The sequence below is a fragment of the Cryptomeria japonica genome, chromosome 4 (genome assembly GCF_030272615.1).
Source record: "Cryptomeria japonica chromosome 4, Sugi_1.0, whole genome shotgun sequence".
NCBI lineage: Eukaryota > Viridiplantae > Streptophyta > Pinopsida > Cupressales > Cupressaceae > Cryptomeria > Cryptomeria japonica.
The window spans coordinates 411557061-411574559 of record NC_081408.1 but is presented as its reverse complement, the minus strand read 5'-3'; positions in this window follow the sequence as shown (position 1 = coordinate 411574559).

The following is a 17499-nucleotide window of genomic DNA, read 5'->3' as shown; positions in this document are numbered from 1 at the left end:
TAGAAGAATTGATTGAAATGGAGGGAAGATTAATTAATTTGAATTAATTAATCAAAGGGGACTATTGAAATGAACCTATTAAATAAATCCTTAGATTTATTAATAAGTAGATGAAAGGGAGAATCTAATCAAATTGCCTAATGAATTCAATTAAATTAGGAATGGGGATTAATTAAATAATTGCTTATTTAATTAATTATCTTCAAACCATTTTTAGGTGTATACATTTTGTCCCTTTTTGAAGCGAGGTGTGATGACGCGTTGATTCAAAGAATAATCTCATTTTGATGATGATATTGGTTCGATAGGATACCCTAAACATTTATTGATAAATTGCGGTGTGATGATGCCCCCTCGGGAGATCAATTGAGATATTGACCTTTGGAGTGTGTGAATCTTTTGCGAAGATATCCCGATTAGAAATGATTTGATTTTGCAAATGTGGTTGATGAAAATGCGAGTTATACGGTCACGGTGATGTGGTTCTTGATTATTGATAAAACTTGATTGATTAAATTGATAAGATCAAGATTTAGTCTGGTTTCAGGAATGACACCTCCTGTATAAGACAAAGATGATCAAAGCATTTGGTTTCAGGAACGATATATCCTGTATAAGACATGATCAGAATGTCTGGTTTCGGAAAGATACATCCTGTATAAGACATGATAGAATCGATTTAGATGCAATTGATTGATAGAATTGATAAGGTTAATTGAGAAAAGAACTGACAAATTTGTTGATATCAAGTTGCAGGAAGATTCAGATTTGCTGATGTTGGTTCGGTTGAGAGGGAAACATAAGATTTGGGTTGGGTCGACAATATTTGGAAAGAGATGAGTCATAGGTCTGATTGCGTATACACTTATGATGATACATTGATGATTCCTATGATAGATTTAACCTTGGATAAAATGAGCATGTGGGATCCCATGCAAGAATGAGATGCAAGCTAAATGCAAAGCTACGACCAAACCAGTCACTAGGTTATTGCATTTTGTCATCATTGAGCTTTTTAAAATGTGGGAAATGAGTGCAAACATCAATGATATAATTTAACCAAGATGACCTGAGCACTACTTTCCTGAATTTTTGATATTGCAAGTTAGCACAAGAATCGAGGTATAATTGAACCAAGACGACCTAAGTGTTGCTTGCATAAAATAGACAGTATTAATCATTTCTACATGCAAATCGGAATTGTCTTCGATGATACTCCGATGATCATGTCCTCAGATAAATTTGCACATATTAATGATTAATTTACAGACAATCATGATAGCAAAAATCAAGATAGAAAAGTTGAACCTCCATGGTAAAATCATTATCCAAAAGATATCATCTATTGACAGGTGTGTGAATGTGCCTAGACTGACTTTGTAATAGTTTTGTGTGGGGGAAAAAGCGAGACTAGGTCAACATACCCTAATCCTACTCTTTGACACACATTACGGAATACGAAAGAGCCTAGAGATATCGCACGATTGGCTACTTCTTTTGGTGAAAGAGAGAGCCACGAGATATCTATTAGGATTCCTATTCCCTTGTTGAAATTGTAAGATCAAGCAATGCAAGTTCAAACCTCTAATCCCAAACTGCAAGTATGAACCAATAACAAGATTGCAGAATTGAGATTTAAACAATGAACAGCTGTAAATATAAGTATAAAATAAGAATGCAGATATGTACCCGGAGTCAAAATCGGACTGAAAATATTCGGGACGGGGGCGCGGGCGCCACTGTCCTGAAAACTGCACCGGAAACCACTGTTCTGCACTCTGAAACACTGTCTGGAAACTGTCTGCAAACTGTCTGTCCGGAGGACCAGGGCGCCCAGCGCCTCTGTCCCAGGGACCAGGGACCAGGGCGCCCAGCGCCCCTGTCCCGGTCTCCTGCTCTGCAATTTCACACAGAGTGCTGTCCCAACTTTCTCTCTCCGGATCTGTATCCTGCGGCATCGTCCGAATCTCGAAACCTGCAATAATATCTGAAAAGGGGGAGGGGCGGCTATATAGGGTTTTGCCTTAGTCAAACCCCCGCTTTGGTGATTTCCACCTCCATGAATAGCCAAGTTGTTTTGTAAAATATATTGTGTGTGCAGACCTAGTGTGTGTGCAAGGTCCAAAAATGCAAGAAAGCAAACTAGAGCAACCTAGAAAGTAAACCCTAATTGCTTGCAAATGATAATGTAAATGCTCTAAATCAAGATGCAATGTGATCTAAAGCATGAATAAATGATGTATCAAAGCTTATGCAAAGACATGAAAACAATACAAAATCATACCCAACCCTCAAGGGAGGAGTACAAGCCAATCTTCAGTCGGTAATCTCCTATTGTTCTTCAATGTCTTCCAAGCCCTAAGTGGATGAATGAATTTGATAGATGCTTGATAGAAAGATGTTGTAAGATGTTGAAGTCCTCAAAGATCTGCTCTTTCGCTGCATATGAAGTTCCTGGAAAAAAAAATCCGATCCTTTCAAATGAGGAAAGAGAGCTTTTATGTATGAAACCCTAGATCGTAAATTCGTATTTTGGTTGACCTAGAGATTGAATATCCCGCCAATTTCTTGGGGTTAAGCTTTATTTCATGATTGGATCGCGCTCCTAAAATTTCGGGAAAAATGTCCGGGACCATGTGCACCGGGCGCCACGGTCCCGACAACTTTTCACCAAATTTTCAGGGCCGTCGGATATGATGATTTTAGAGAGAATCCCAAAGTTACAGGTGATTTCGAGATGTTTTGACCCCAAAACCAAGCCCCCAAGTTCGGAATAGGACTTAATTAGGGTTTTTGATTAAGTGATGCATTGAAGGAATAAAATGCGAAGGGCGTGCTTTAGTGAAAGGGCCCAACTTTGTGATGTAAAGAATGATGAAATGGAACCTTAGACCTAATTAATTTGATTAATTAAGTGCTTAAGGAGAAATGCAATGCAGAATGCAAAATGCACTAAGGCGGGTGCTAAACTAGGTGTGAAATTGTACCACCCTAGCGAGTGCGTACAATTTACGACGCTACATTTAGCCCCCACTTTAGCGGTCATATGAGTACTACGTGCATATGCAAGCTAAAGTACAGAAAAGTAAACATCATTTGAAAAAAGGATATATCCATAAGTTGTCGGACGAAGCCCCCAGCGGTATCTGCAGTACACAGTTAGGAACCGCACCCTACAAAACAAACGTTAGATCACAAAATCACCTAATGCTTACTAGGGAAAGTGATGAAATCTGTGAGTAGCTATATGCCCCCCCCTGTTTCGACTTGCTTATTTAGGGAGGTGAAACAGGGTAGCATGTTTACTTGCGACAAATTGTGTAAGAGAGTGTTGATGAGGGGTGTTCGTGAAATAGGCTTCATCAGAGCACTTTTTTGGAACATCCCAGGAGTAAGAGAAGGAAAATACGATTCCAATGCAATGAAAGGCTCGAAAATCGCATCTCCCAAACTCAAGTTATGATAAAATGAATGACAGAGGAAAAATTAGGGTTTCACAAAGTAAGAATAAACGAACAAGAGTATATACTTCGAAAGTGACACTTGTATTCATCACTTTGTCGATTTCAAGATACTATTCAGTGTAGCGGAGCCCACCTAGCCATCATCATGCCTTCATGATGACCGGAGCGTCCTACGAGGATTGAGAGCCTGCGCCAGGCCGTGATCAACGACGAGCCACTGGACGAGGTGAGTTGACTGAACGTTTGACTTTTGATTTTTTTGCATGTTTGACTTTTTCGTGATCGTATGCGAGCCTTGAAGGCTGACCGGGGCCCACCCAGGGCACCATGGTCCCTGAGGGGCGCCCTGGTCCCCCCAGGGCACCATGGTACCTGACAGGGGTGCCATGGTCCCTACAGGGCGCCATGGTCCCCTCAGGGCGCCATGGTCCCTGACAGGGTGCCATGGTCCCCATCAGGGCGCCATGGTCCCCAATCAGGGCCTGGCGAGAGGTTCGGGGCTTGCATACGATGTGCGACGGTTTGCATTTGCGATTTCGATGATCGAGTACTGATTATCGTCATGTTTTCGTGTTGCAGGGTCTCCCGTACATGAGAGAGCACACAGCGGGACATATTCTTCGCACTTTGCGAGATCAGATTTCGCGGCTGACTCAGTCAGAGAGAGATGCTCTATCTATTGTAGGATTGTGGTACGTGATTCTGATGTCGGCCATTCGATTTCATCCTACGATGCTGATGGCCTTGATGGAGCGATGGGATCCTGACACATGCACCTTTCACCTTCCAGTAGGAGAGCTGACGGTCACACTCGAGGATGTGTACCGTATACTTCATCTTCCTATCAGAGGAGCGACAATTACATACGTGACCGATCGGTCAGCGGAGGATCATCAGAGAGAGCAGGTGTATTGCATAGGGAGAGTCATGCCGAGCGAGACGAGAGGTCGCATCATGGTCAGCTGGCTCTTACATCCTACAGGGGAGGTACCACTTCTGAGATGCCTTATGATAGCCATCATAGCACTAGCCGTCTGCCCTAATGGGCGAGGGACACACATGCATGGGGGCCTCACATGGTGTATCAGAGCGATGGAGAGACACAGGAGAGTGTATGCATGGGGTCAGAGTATGCTTGCACATCTCTATCACGACCTTGAGGAGTATGTATTTGGAGAGGGTTGCAGTTTGATGACATGCACACTTCTACAGGTGTGGATTTTAGAGCATTTCACATGCACCAGGCCCGTCGGCTTTCCACTGAGTACAGCGAGCGAGCGACCTAGGGTGTTCGCTTATCCACTTACCAGAGAGTGGAGATTTGGCGATTCGTTGTATTGGAGAGTGATTGTTGACAGACTGACATCCGAGGTGATAGTGTGGAGACCTTACCTACTGATGCACAGATGGGATGGTATGGAGAGATAGTTAGCATGTCTACAGAGGAACCGCCTACTGCGAGGATGATATGCACACATCATAGTCCCTTTCTACTTTGACTGAGTACGGAGGCAGTTCGGACTAGAGCAGTGTGTTCCAGCCGATGTGCCCATCTATACTCGACACTCACGGGTCCTTCCCAGACCTGGAGTAGTAGCGAGACCGACGGTAGATGATATTGAGATGATAGACTTAGAGGGATCTGATCAGGATGTAGTCACCGACTATTCTGCAGAGCCTGGAGCACAGCGTAGATATGTTTCATGGTTCATGAGATCATATCCAAGTCCTATCTTTCCACCAGATCATCCGACAGGCTATCCAGGCCCATGGAGACATGGAGACCGAGACGAGGATGAGGGATCCAGGTCAGAGGAGCCAGAGGAGGGAGAGGGTCATGAGGAGGCGGGAGATCCTGATCCACCTATAGGCGATCAGCCCAGTGACAAGGAGGAGGAGGATGAGGATGCAGATAGAGAGGAGGACGAGGAGGATGCAGGTGATGATGTGGATGAGGACAAGGATGATGATGACGAGGAGGATGAGGAGGAGGAGGATAGAGATGATGAGGAGGAATCGGATGCAGCTCCCCACCATTCAGGAGACGATACCATAGCTCTGGATCCACCTCTTATTCCCCAACAGGGGGAACAGGAGGCGATACGGAGACCTGTCACCAGTACCGCCCAGCCTACACCCATCGTGGATAGAGTATATGAGTGAGGGGAGCCTAGCGGTTCTCAGTCACAGATACTACCATATCATGATCCCTATTGGAGCGAGGGAGATCCAGGTATAGTAGGTTTATATTGATTGATTAATGTTTTGATGACATAGAATGGTACTAACAAAAATCTGTTCTACTGCCACAGCTAATGTGTAGGAATGGCGTTCCTTGATTCAGCAGGCAATGACAGACATTTTCATGATAGCACAGATCCCCAGTTCCTCACAGATTGCCTATAGGCCTCAGGGGAACGCGGGTCGGCATGAGGATTTGTTTTTCCCATTCTGAGTACAGGTAGATATATGGAGGGAGAGAGAGAGAGAGTCCTATCAGAGGACCTTCAGCAGGCACGACAGAGAGAGAGAGTCCTATCAGAGGACCTTTAGCAGGCGCGACAGAGAGAGAGAGTCCTATCAGAGGACCTCCAGCAGGCGCGGCGAGATCTAGCAGCGGCTCAGACCGAGGCTACCACCTATCGCGCGATCCTTATGGATAGGGATCATAGGAGTTCCTCTTGGAGTCACTCACGATCTGTATCACGCTACACACCCATGGGTCCACCTTCACGGCCAGATCAGGAGGGAGCGTCCAGTCGACACTCTCCAACCACTAGCCCTAGGGATAGGAGATGATTTTATGATGTAAAAGAGAGGTCACATTTTGGATGTACAGTGACCTAGATTTGTATACGATCCACACATATATATGTATATATACATGCTTCTCTTTTGTCTCAAATGTGTTATCTTTAATGCTTAAAACAATGTATATTTTGTTTTGATTAAATCTAATACATTTGGTAAATGTACATGTATGTTCAGAATTTAATTTCCATGTGATTGACTTCTCAATGCTCCATGATTAAATTGATACATGTGTGACTTAATTAAAATGTTTAATCAAGTACTACATTGATGATAAGGAAGAAAATATGCATTAAGCCTAAGAATCATATAACTAATGTGATTTAATTCTGAATTTAAACACAACATGATACGATTCTACTTAATACATAAAGACATTGTATAATATGCTAGCATAATGAGAAATGTAAACCTTTTACAATGAATTCAAGACAAACTATAAAGTAAGGAGACACGCTTGTCAGGAACGAAGCAATATAGATTAAACAACATAACATTTAATTCTATTTTGCTTTAATTAAGAGATACTAACATATTATCCAATGTTGAAGAATTGAAAAAGAAGATAGATGAAGAATGAAGAATTAAGCATAATATCTACGCAAGTGCATAGCATTTATAGGTTCTTTAAGAGGTGTACCATCTACATCCGCTATTTTGTAAGCACCTGATCCATAATCCTCAATAACGATGTATGGTCCAAGCCAATTAGGACTGAATTTTCCCTTTTCTGCAGGCAAGACATTCACATTGCGCTGATTCTCATAAAGGACTAAGTCACCTACTGAGAAGGAACGTTGAATAACCTTGTCATTATAGCTTCGTTGTAGAGTTTTGTGATACGCTTGAATATGCTCAAGAGCGTTTATGCGCTGTTCATCAAGCATCTCAAGCTATTGAAGTCGTTGTTCCCTATAAGAGTCATCATCTACTATACCTTTGAGAGAAACCCTAAGTGATGGAATCTCTAATTCTAAGGGCATAATAGCATCAGCACCATAAACAAGATTATAAGGAGTAGTTCCCGTAGCAATTTGTACACTCATTCGATAGGCCCAAAGAGCATAGATCAGCTGGTTACTCCAATCCTTACCATGCTTATTCACGGTTTTACGAAGAATTTGTTCAATTATGTTATTGGATGATTCGGCTTGGCCATTTGATTGAGGATAATATGGTGTAGAAAATCGATGTTTGATATGATACTTCTCGAGGAATTTCTTCACATCCTTGTTTTTAAACAATGTCCCATTATCTGAGATAATAGTGGAAGGTATCCCAAATCGAGAAATGATGTTTTCTAGAAGAAATTGACAAATCACTTCAGCAGTAGTAGAGCGAAGAGGAATAGCTTCTACCCACTTCGTAAAGTAATCTGTTGCAGTTATAATGAAGGTGTGTCCTTGAGATGAAGGAGGAGAAATTTTTCCAATAAGATCCAAACCCCATGCGGAGAAAGGCCAAGAAGCTACTTGAGAACGAAGTTCTTGGGCAGGAGCATGAATCAGATTATTGTGTTGTTGACATTGATGACATTTTTTAACAAATGAAAAGGAATCCTTCTGCATAGTTTGCCAATAGTATCCCATACAAAGCAACCTATGAACCAGGGATTTGCCCCCAAAATGCCCCCCACAGGCACCTGAATGTGCCTCTTCAAGAGCAACGGGGATTTCCGACTTGTTAAGACAACGAAGGAGAAGACCATCATAACCCCTTCGATAAAGGACATTAGAAAGGATGATATATCTAGCAGACAGCTTGCGGATTCTAGCCCTAGTGTTCCTATTAGCGGAATCGGGAAAGGTACCATCGATCAAATATCTTATGATATGCGAGAACCATTCATCTGAGTCTACAAAGTCACAACATGTTATCAAGCTAGAATCATCTTCAATAGCCGGAGAAATAAGATTGTGAATAACAAAATTAAGATCGACCATAGGGTCCTCTAAAGATACTAGAGAAGCCACACATGCCATTGCATCCGCATGTCGATTATCTTTTCGAGGAACGGGATCCATGGTATAAGAATCGAAATTTTGTAATAAAGAGATAGCAAGATCTTTATATTGTGATAATTTGTCTTGTTTTGCTTGATATATTCCTGTTACTTGTCTTATAATTAATTGTGAATCTCCATAGATATGTATGTGTTTTATATTCAGAGCTAAGGCTGCTTTTATTCCCGCTATAAGAGCCTCATACTCAGCAATGTTATTGGTACACAGGAAATTTAGACGATATGATAAAGGAATGGACTTCTTTGTAGGAGAAATCAGAACAACACCTGCCCCCGATCCCGTACGACACTTAGAGCCATCAAAGTATAACTCCCAAGTTTCATCTTTCTCTATAGAAAGAATGAAGTCATCATGAAAGGACTCAGGGTTAGGGAAGGAGAAAGGTGAAGGGGCCTCAACTAAGTGATCGGTCAACGCTTGTCCTTTAATTGCTCTTTGTGAAACAAATTTAAGGTCAAATTCAGTTAACATCATAACCCACTTAGCTAGGCGTTCTGATAAATCAGTTTTAGAGAAAAGATGCTTCAAAGGATCAAACTTAACTATGACATGGACTTCTGAATTTAAAAGATAATGTCTCAATTTCTGAGTCGCAAACACCACAGCCAAGCATTGTCTTTCTATCGCAGAATATCGGGTCTCATAATCGAGTAAGGTACGACTTATGTAATAAATCGGACATTCTTTACCATCTTTATCATGTTGTGCCAACAATGCTGCGAGAGCATGAGAGGAAGCAGCTGTATATAGAAGGAAGAGTTTAGAAGGTTTGGCAGGTTGAAGAATAGGAGGACTAGCCAAATACACTTTTAAATCTTCAAATGCTTGCTGACAAACCTCATTCCATTGAAAAGTGATATCCTTTTTAAGAAGTTGAGTAAAAGGAAAGGTACGATCCGCAAGTTGAGACACAAACCTACGAATAGCTTGAATCTTTCCTTGTAAGCTTTTAAGTTGAGACACATTTCGAGGAGGTGGCATGTTAACAATAGCATCTATTTTCTTAGTATCCACCTCAATCCCACGATGCGAAACTATGAACCCTAATAGTTTTCCACTATCCACACCAAAAACACATTTTCGGGGATTCAAGCGCATGTGATATTTATGAATTCTTTCAAAGATTTGACGAAGGACTTTAACATGATCCATGCGAAGAAAGGATTTGGCCAAAATATCATCAACATAATCCTCTAAAATCTTATGCATATAATCATGAAAGATAAGGGTCATCGCTCGTTGATAAGTTGCACCGGCGTTTTTAAGTCCAAAAGGCATCATTATCCAACAAAACGTACCCCAAGGAGTAGTGAAAGCAGTTTTGAATTGATCTTGAGGATTTATGAAAATTTGATTGTAGCCTGAAAAACCATCCATGAAGGATAGCAAGGCATGTCCTGCCGTAGAGTCAACTATCATATCAATGTTTGGAAGAGGGAAATCATCTTTTAAAGAAGCCTTATTTAGATCCCAAAAGTTGGTACACATCCTTATTTTGTTATCTAGTTTAGCCACAGTGACAATATTTGAAATCCATGGGGAATAGTCAATAGGGCGGATAAATCCAGCTTCCAATAGTTTTTCAATCTCATCTTTAGCAAGCAAAGCCACCTTAGGATTCATTTTTCGAATCTTTTGTTTCACAGGCTTAGCGTCAGGAACTAAGACAATATTATGAGTAACGATCTTAGGATCTATACCAGGCATGTTAGAATATGCCCAAGCAAAGATCTCAGGGAATTCATGCAATAATTCTTCATATTGTTTCTGTTCCTCTTCATCCAAACATTTCCCAATTTTAATAACTTTCTCTTTGTTGCAAGGATCCATCTTAACATCAGTGGTGTCACTTATGAGAAGATTACTTTGTTGAGGAGTATCCTTTAACTGAGGGAATTCTTTCACAATCTCATCATTATCAATCTCTTTTCCAAAATAGGCTTCGGTGTTCAAACAATAAGGGAGTCCCCTATTGTGATGATAACGAGGAAGAGTGTCATAAGCTCCCAAGAACTTAGCTAAAGCATCGTCGGTAGGGAAGATATCCAAAGCACAGGCACACGAAGGATCCCCATCAATATACTCAGGATGTTGTATTGATAAAGATGTAGAGATAGTATTAACACTAATGCATGGTCTTTTAGAAGCTTTAGTATGTCTGCAGGGATTAAAGCCAAGTCCAAAGGCATAATTGTGAAAATTAGTCTCTAGAGGAACTCTTATCCCTTGTTCATGAGCACCACAACCTTTTCCATGATACCCATGCTTAGCAAAAATGCGAAAACCACGACCATAACGATCAGGCATTTCAGGAAGAGAAGGTGGTTTTTCATAAGACAAAGAATCAAACTCTTCATAATTATAGATGTAAGGAGAAGCAGTTTGAGAAGCAGCGACAAAATTATTACTCATAGATTCAGGTAAGGTTGATTGATTTTTAGTTTCTTCTTTCTTTTCAACTTTATGATTTTCAGCTTCTTCCTTCTTTTCAATTTTAATTTCTCTAGAAGGAACCTTATATTCACCCACAAAGGTAGGGTTAAAATCAAGAGATCCCCAATCATCTTCTACGAGGACCTTCTCAGGATCAAAATCCTTTTTATGTGTATTTTCAAGTCGAGAAGGATCTTCTTCAGGAGTTCCAGACTCATCCAAAGGATTTTGATCATCAGAGAGTGAAGACTCAGCGATAGGTTTCTTGTTTAAAGAGTCATTACTAGATGAGGATGGCTTAGAAGACTCTCCTTTGGAATTAGATGTTTGTAGACAAGCTTGAAAATTAGTATCACCCATCAAAGTGTATGTCTTATTGTTATAAATGAATTTAACTTGTCTATGCAACGTAGAGGGGACAGCTTGCATGCTGTGAATCCAAGGCCTCCCTAATAACAAGTTATATGTTAAATTTCCCGGCATAACATGGATAGGAGTAGGCAAAGTAACAGGTCCCACCGTGAGAGGTAAGGTGATGATACCTAATGAAGTCTTAGCCACATTGTCAAAGCCACGAATGGGACGAGAGTCAGGCTCCATAAGAGACGTATCCACATTCATCTTATGCAATAGATTAATGCTACACACATTGAGGCCAGAGCCATTATCTACCAGTGTTCGTCTTATATCCGTGTCTTTCATGACAACCACAATCATCAAGGGATCATATTGTTGTTGAATTTCACTAGTAGGCAACTCATCTTGAGAAAACACAATTTGAGCTTTAGGATTCATCACAGAGTTAACAAAAGATGCTATATTACTAGACGTATTTAGTGGAGGAACATTCAAATCTTTCAAGGCATCTTGTAACATTCCATGATGGGCGGAAGAAGTTTGAATCAAATCCCATAGGGATATCTTAGCAGGGGTAGCTTTAAGTTGTTCTATGAGATCATATTCCTTACCCATAACTTGCGAAATATGGGGAGCTTGAGGAAGAATTGGTTGAGGATTAGGAAGGGAAACTGGAATAACAGGAGGAGGATTAGGTTGCCTATTATTTCTAGTATGATAAGTATGGGCAACCGCATGATAACTCTCTCTAGTTATTTGTTTAGCATAATTGTAAGGACTTATAGGTTTTCTCCCTTGTACAGTGATGATTGGTTTATTCGGGGTACGAAAGGAATCATGATCATACCTCCCTTGGACAGTAAGGAGGGGTGATTTAGGAATTTGAAAGGTAGGAGAAGGATAAGCACCTTGGACTTCAAAGAGAGGCTTATTATGTTCATTCAAGTTTATCATGTTAACCAATTTAGAGGTCTTGTTTTTGTTTATAGGTTTCGACAAAGCCACAAAGTCATCAAGAGCATCATCCAACAAAGCATGATCATATCGTTTAAAAGGTTTGTTTTTTGATTCAAAAGGAGACATCTCCTCATATAGGGGATTATTGAAAACAACCATGTTACTAGATTCAGGGGAAGAGTTGATAGGATGTATCCTTGAGAGGAATCATTCGACTTATCTTTCTCATCACACCTAAATGGCATAGTAACAAGGTTTATGAGTTTTTGGTAAAATGAAGGTTTAGCATCCTTAGGGTTTAAAAACTCATCTAAAGCTTCATCTAATTCATCTTGGCTATACTCATAATAATCATCAAAAGCATGAACATTTTGTAAATAAAAATCTGACATTTTGAAAAGATTGCATAAAATTTAAACACCCAATGCAAAGAAACACACTCTTTTTTTTTTCTTTTTCTCTTTTAATGAAAATGAAATGAAAACACACTAAATCTAGATCTAGATCTAACAAATGTAATGCAAGAGGAAGCAATAATGGATTCACGTCGGGTTCACCAAAATGTGTGGGGGAAAAAGCGAGACTAGGTCAACATACCCTAATCCTACTCTTTGACACACATTACGGAATACGAAAGAGCCTAGAGATATCGCACGATTGGCTACTTCTTTTGGTGAAAGAGAGAGCCATGGGATATCTATTAGGATTCCTATTCCCTTGTTGAAATTGTAAGATCAAGCAATGCAAGTTCAAACCTCTAATCCCAAAATGCAAGTATGAACCAATAACAAGATTGCAGAATTGAGATTTAAACAATGAACAGCTGTAAATATAAGGATAAAATAAGAATGCAGATATGTACCCAGAGTCAAAATCGGACTGAAAATATTCGGGACGGGGGCGCGGGCGCCACTGTCCTGAAAACTGCACCGGAAACCACTGTTCTGCACTCTGAAACACTGTCTGGAAACTGTCTGCAAACTGTTTGTCCGGAGGACCAGGGCGCCCAGCGCCTCTGTCCCAGGGACCAGGGTGCCCAGTGCCCCTGTCCCGGTCTCCTGCTCTGCAATTTCACACAGAGTGCTGTCCCAAATTTCTCTCTCCGGATCTATATACTGCGGCGTCGTCCGAATCCCAAAACCTGCAATAATATCTGAAAAGGGGGAGGGGCGGCTATATAGGGTTTTGCCTTAGTCAAACCCCCGCTTCGGTGATTTCCACCTCCACGAATAGCCAAGTTGTTTTGTAAAATATATTGTGTGTGCAGACCTAGTGTGTGTGCAAGGTCCAAAAATGCAAGAAAGCAAACTAGAGCAACCTAGAAAGTAAACCCTAATTGCTTGCAAATGATAATGTAAATGCTCTAAATCAAGATGCAATGTGATCTAAAGCATGAATAAATGATGTATCAAAGCTTATGCAAAGACATGAAAACAATACAAAATCATACCCAACCCTCAAGGGAGGAGTACAAGCCAATCTTCAGTCGGTAATCTCCTATTGTTCTTCAATGTCTTCCAAGCCCTAAGTGGATGAATGAATTTGATAGATGCTTGATAGAAAGATGTTGTAAGATGTTGAAGTCCTCAAAGATCTGCTCTTTCGCTGCATATGAAGTTCCTGGAAAAAAAAATCCGATCCTTTCAAATGAGGAAAGAGAGCTTTTATGTATGAAACCCTAGATCGTAAATTCGTATTTTGGCCGACCTAGAGATTGAATATCCCGCCAATTTCTTGGGGTTAAGCTTTATTTCATGATTGGATCGCGCTCCTAAAATTTCGGGAAAAATGTCCGGGACCATGTGCACCGGGCGCCACGGTCCCGACAACTTTTCACCAAATTTTCAGGGCCGTCGGATATGATGATTTTAGAGAGAATCCCGAAGTTATAGGTGATTTCGAGATGTTTTGACCCCGAAACCAAGCCCCCAAGTTCGGAATAGGACTTAATTAGGGTTTTTGATTAAGTGATGCATTGAAGGAATAAAATGCGAAGGGCGTGCTTTAGTGAAAGGGCCCAACTTTGTGATGTAAAGAATGATGAAATGGAACCTTAGACCTAATTAATTTGATTAATTAAGTGCTTAAGGAGAAATGCAATGCAGAATGCAAAATGCACTAAGGCGGGTGCAAAACTAGGTGTGAAATTGTACCACCCTAGCGAGTGCGTACAATTTACGACGCTACAAGTTTGATGGTTGATAATTTGATGTTGTCTTCAGCGTTGGATATGTCTCAGTTTTTGCTTGATAAGAGTTGCTTGACTATTGTTCTACCTATTTGATTAAGCTCAAAATAATCAAAATTTTTGCCCCCAGCTAGGTCCAGGATTTTTGCCCCAAGCCTAGAAACAAGTTCATTATGATATACCCAATGATCCAAACCATGGCGAGAAGCCACCCAAGATGCTTGTGTATGTACAAAGGCTTTTATTAGGGATATGAACATTGTTGACGGAAAAGAATGCAAGCGGAAGGATGCATGAACTAATCGATGGAAGAGCTAGCAGATAGATAGCGCTTGTTTGCCAGATTTTCACCATCTATTTTTATTGCACTTTTTCTCATATTTGATTTTTTTTTAAATTGTTTTTCACTGTTTTTGTATTTTCTGCTTTTTCATTGTTTTTGGATTTTCTACTTTTTTAGACATAAAACTTCTTCAGATGCATGCTATTGATGGGTTCCTCAAGTTGATCCCCATCCTATGTTGATAGCTGATATGCTCCTGACCCAAATACTGTTGTGACCACAAATGGACCTAACCAGTTTGGTTCAAACTTCCCTTTTTTTTCTCGATCTGACTGGTTTCGTGGATTTTCTTTGAGTACTAGTTCCCCAACTTGAAATATTCTCGGTTTGACCTTATGATTATAACTGCGGCACATTCTTTGCTGATATACCTTTAAATGATCAAAAGCATTTTGTCTTCATTCATGGATTAATTCTAACTCCTGCAATTGAGACACTCGTTGTTCTTCATCTGGGATAAGACCTTTTATTGATACTTGTAGAGAATGTATCTCTACTTCTATTGGTAGTATTGCTTCTGATCCATAGACAAGAGAGAAAGGTGTGGCACCTGTTGGTGTGCGGATACTAGTATGGTAGGCCCATAGAGAAGGGTTCAATTGAATATGCCAATCTATGCTAGCATCATTCTTTGTCTTTTTGAGGATTTTTCAGAATAGTTTTGTTTGATGCTTTTGCTTACCCATTCTCTTGTGGATAGTAAGGTTGGGAAAATTTGTGTTGGATTTTGAATTTCTCACATAGTTCTTGGACATCCTGATTCTTGAACGGTCGCCCATTATCAGTGATAATGGTCATGGGTATTCCATAGCGACAGATGATGTAATTCAAGATAAATGCAACAATTTGTTTTCCTGTGATATTTGTGAGAGGTACTGCCTCAATCCATTTCATGAAATATTTTGTAGCTACAAGGATGAATTTGTGACCATTAGATGAAGAAGGATTTATCTTTCCTACTAGATCAAGATCCCATTGGCAGAAAGGCCAAGATGTTGCCAAAGCATGAAGTTCTTGTGCTGGAGCATGAATCAAATTCCCATGGATCAGACATTGTTTGCATGTTTTAGCTATCTGAAAAGAATCTTGTTCCATAGTTGGCCAATAATAGCCCAAGGGTATGAGTTTTTTTGAAAGGGTAAGACCACTTGAATGAGTGCCACAAATGTCATTATGGACTTCATTTAAGGCCTTTTCAGATTCTTCTTCTTCAAGACATCTTAAAAGAGTACAAACTAGACCTCATTTAAACGGGGTATCCACGACAAGAATAAAATGGGAGGATTGGCGAATAAAGTTTCTCTTTTGGTTCTTTGATAGATCAAGAGGTAGGGTGTTATCTTTCAAGTATGTATAAGTTTGGTCATAGCGGGAGGAATCATGTCCAATAAGGTGAAAAATAGTTTGGGAATCAGGACAATTATGAGTAGGGTAAAACAACTCTTCCACCAGCAATTCATAACACTCCTGATTTTCCTGTGTCTGAAGTAGAGAAGCAAGTGTTGCCATGGCATCTGCTGCTTTGTTGTCATTCCTTGGAATTTGCTCAAAAGTTATTGTGACAAAATATTTCTTGATATCATCAACCATCTTTTTATAAGGCATTAACTTTTCATCCTTTGTTTGATAATCGTCATTGATTTGATTGATGATAAGCTGTGAGTCTCGAAAGACTTGAAGTTGTGTAATGTTCTATTCTATAGCCATTTTGATACCTATAACCAAAGCTTCATATTCTACTGTATTGTTGGTACATGGAAAGCTTAATTTGTAAGCTTTTGGAATTGTGTGACCTTGTGGTGTGATGAATAGAATACCTACTCCTGATCCATGTTGTGTATATGAACCATCAAAGTATAGTTGCCATGTTTTTGTGGTGACCGTTAAGATATTAGCATCGGGAAACTCAATCTGAAAAGGACGATCATCTTGAAGTGGTGCCTCTGCTAGTTGGTCTGCAATGACTTGCCCCTTGATAGCTTATCTGTCTACATACTCAATATCAAACTCGCTTAGAATCATAATCCATTTTGCTAATCGTCCTGTTAATGTTGCCTTGCTGAGTAAATACTTCAATGGATCGATTTTAGCTATCAACTTGATGGAGTGAGATAGTAGATAGTGTCTTAATTTTTGAGAAGTAAAAACTACCACCAAGCATGCTTTTTTTGTTGGTGAATAGTTGATTTCATATCCTACTAACGTTCTGCTAATGTAGTAGATGACTCATTCTTTTTCTTCATTATCCTGTTGTGCAAGTAGAACTCCTAATGATACTTCAATGGTTGATACATAGAGTAATAATGGCTTTCTTGGAATTGGTGATATTAGGACAGGTGGTTGCATGAGATATGCCTTGATCTTATTGAATGCGTTGTCACATTGATGGTCCCACTTGAAATGAATATTTTTGTGCAATAGATGAGTAAATGGTTGATAGTTATCAGCTAGTGAGCAACAAATCTTCTGATTGACTGTAGTCTTCCTTAGAGTGATCTGAGTTGACTGATATTCTTGGGAGATGCCATTTCCATGATTTATTTGACCGTAGATGGTGTTGAGCACTATTTTTTTTTAAAAAAAATAAAAAAAATAATAATATATGTTTCCATAAGTATGAAGACTAATGGATATTTCGGCCAGTAAACTGTATCGAGCACTGCAGGAGAAGTTTCATCGAAAGAGCGTTTTCATCGACACAGGGCATATAAAGCATTAAGCAAAGGTATTTCGGCAAAAAGTTACCTTCGATGAACGCAAGAAACCGCTCATCGATACTCCAAGTTTCATCGAAAAGGTAAAAGCAAAAAGCGAAAAAGGCAAAAGGTGATTTCGAAGGAATGTCGTTACCGAAGAAACTCAAGATACATTCATCGAAATGCAAGTTTCATCGATGAACGTGGTGTCGAACAAAAGAAAAGC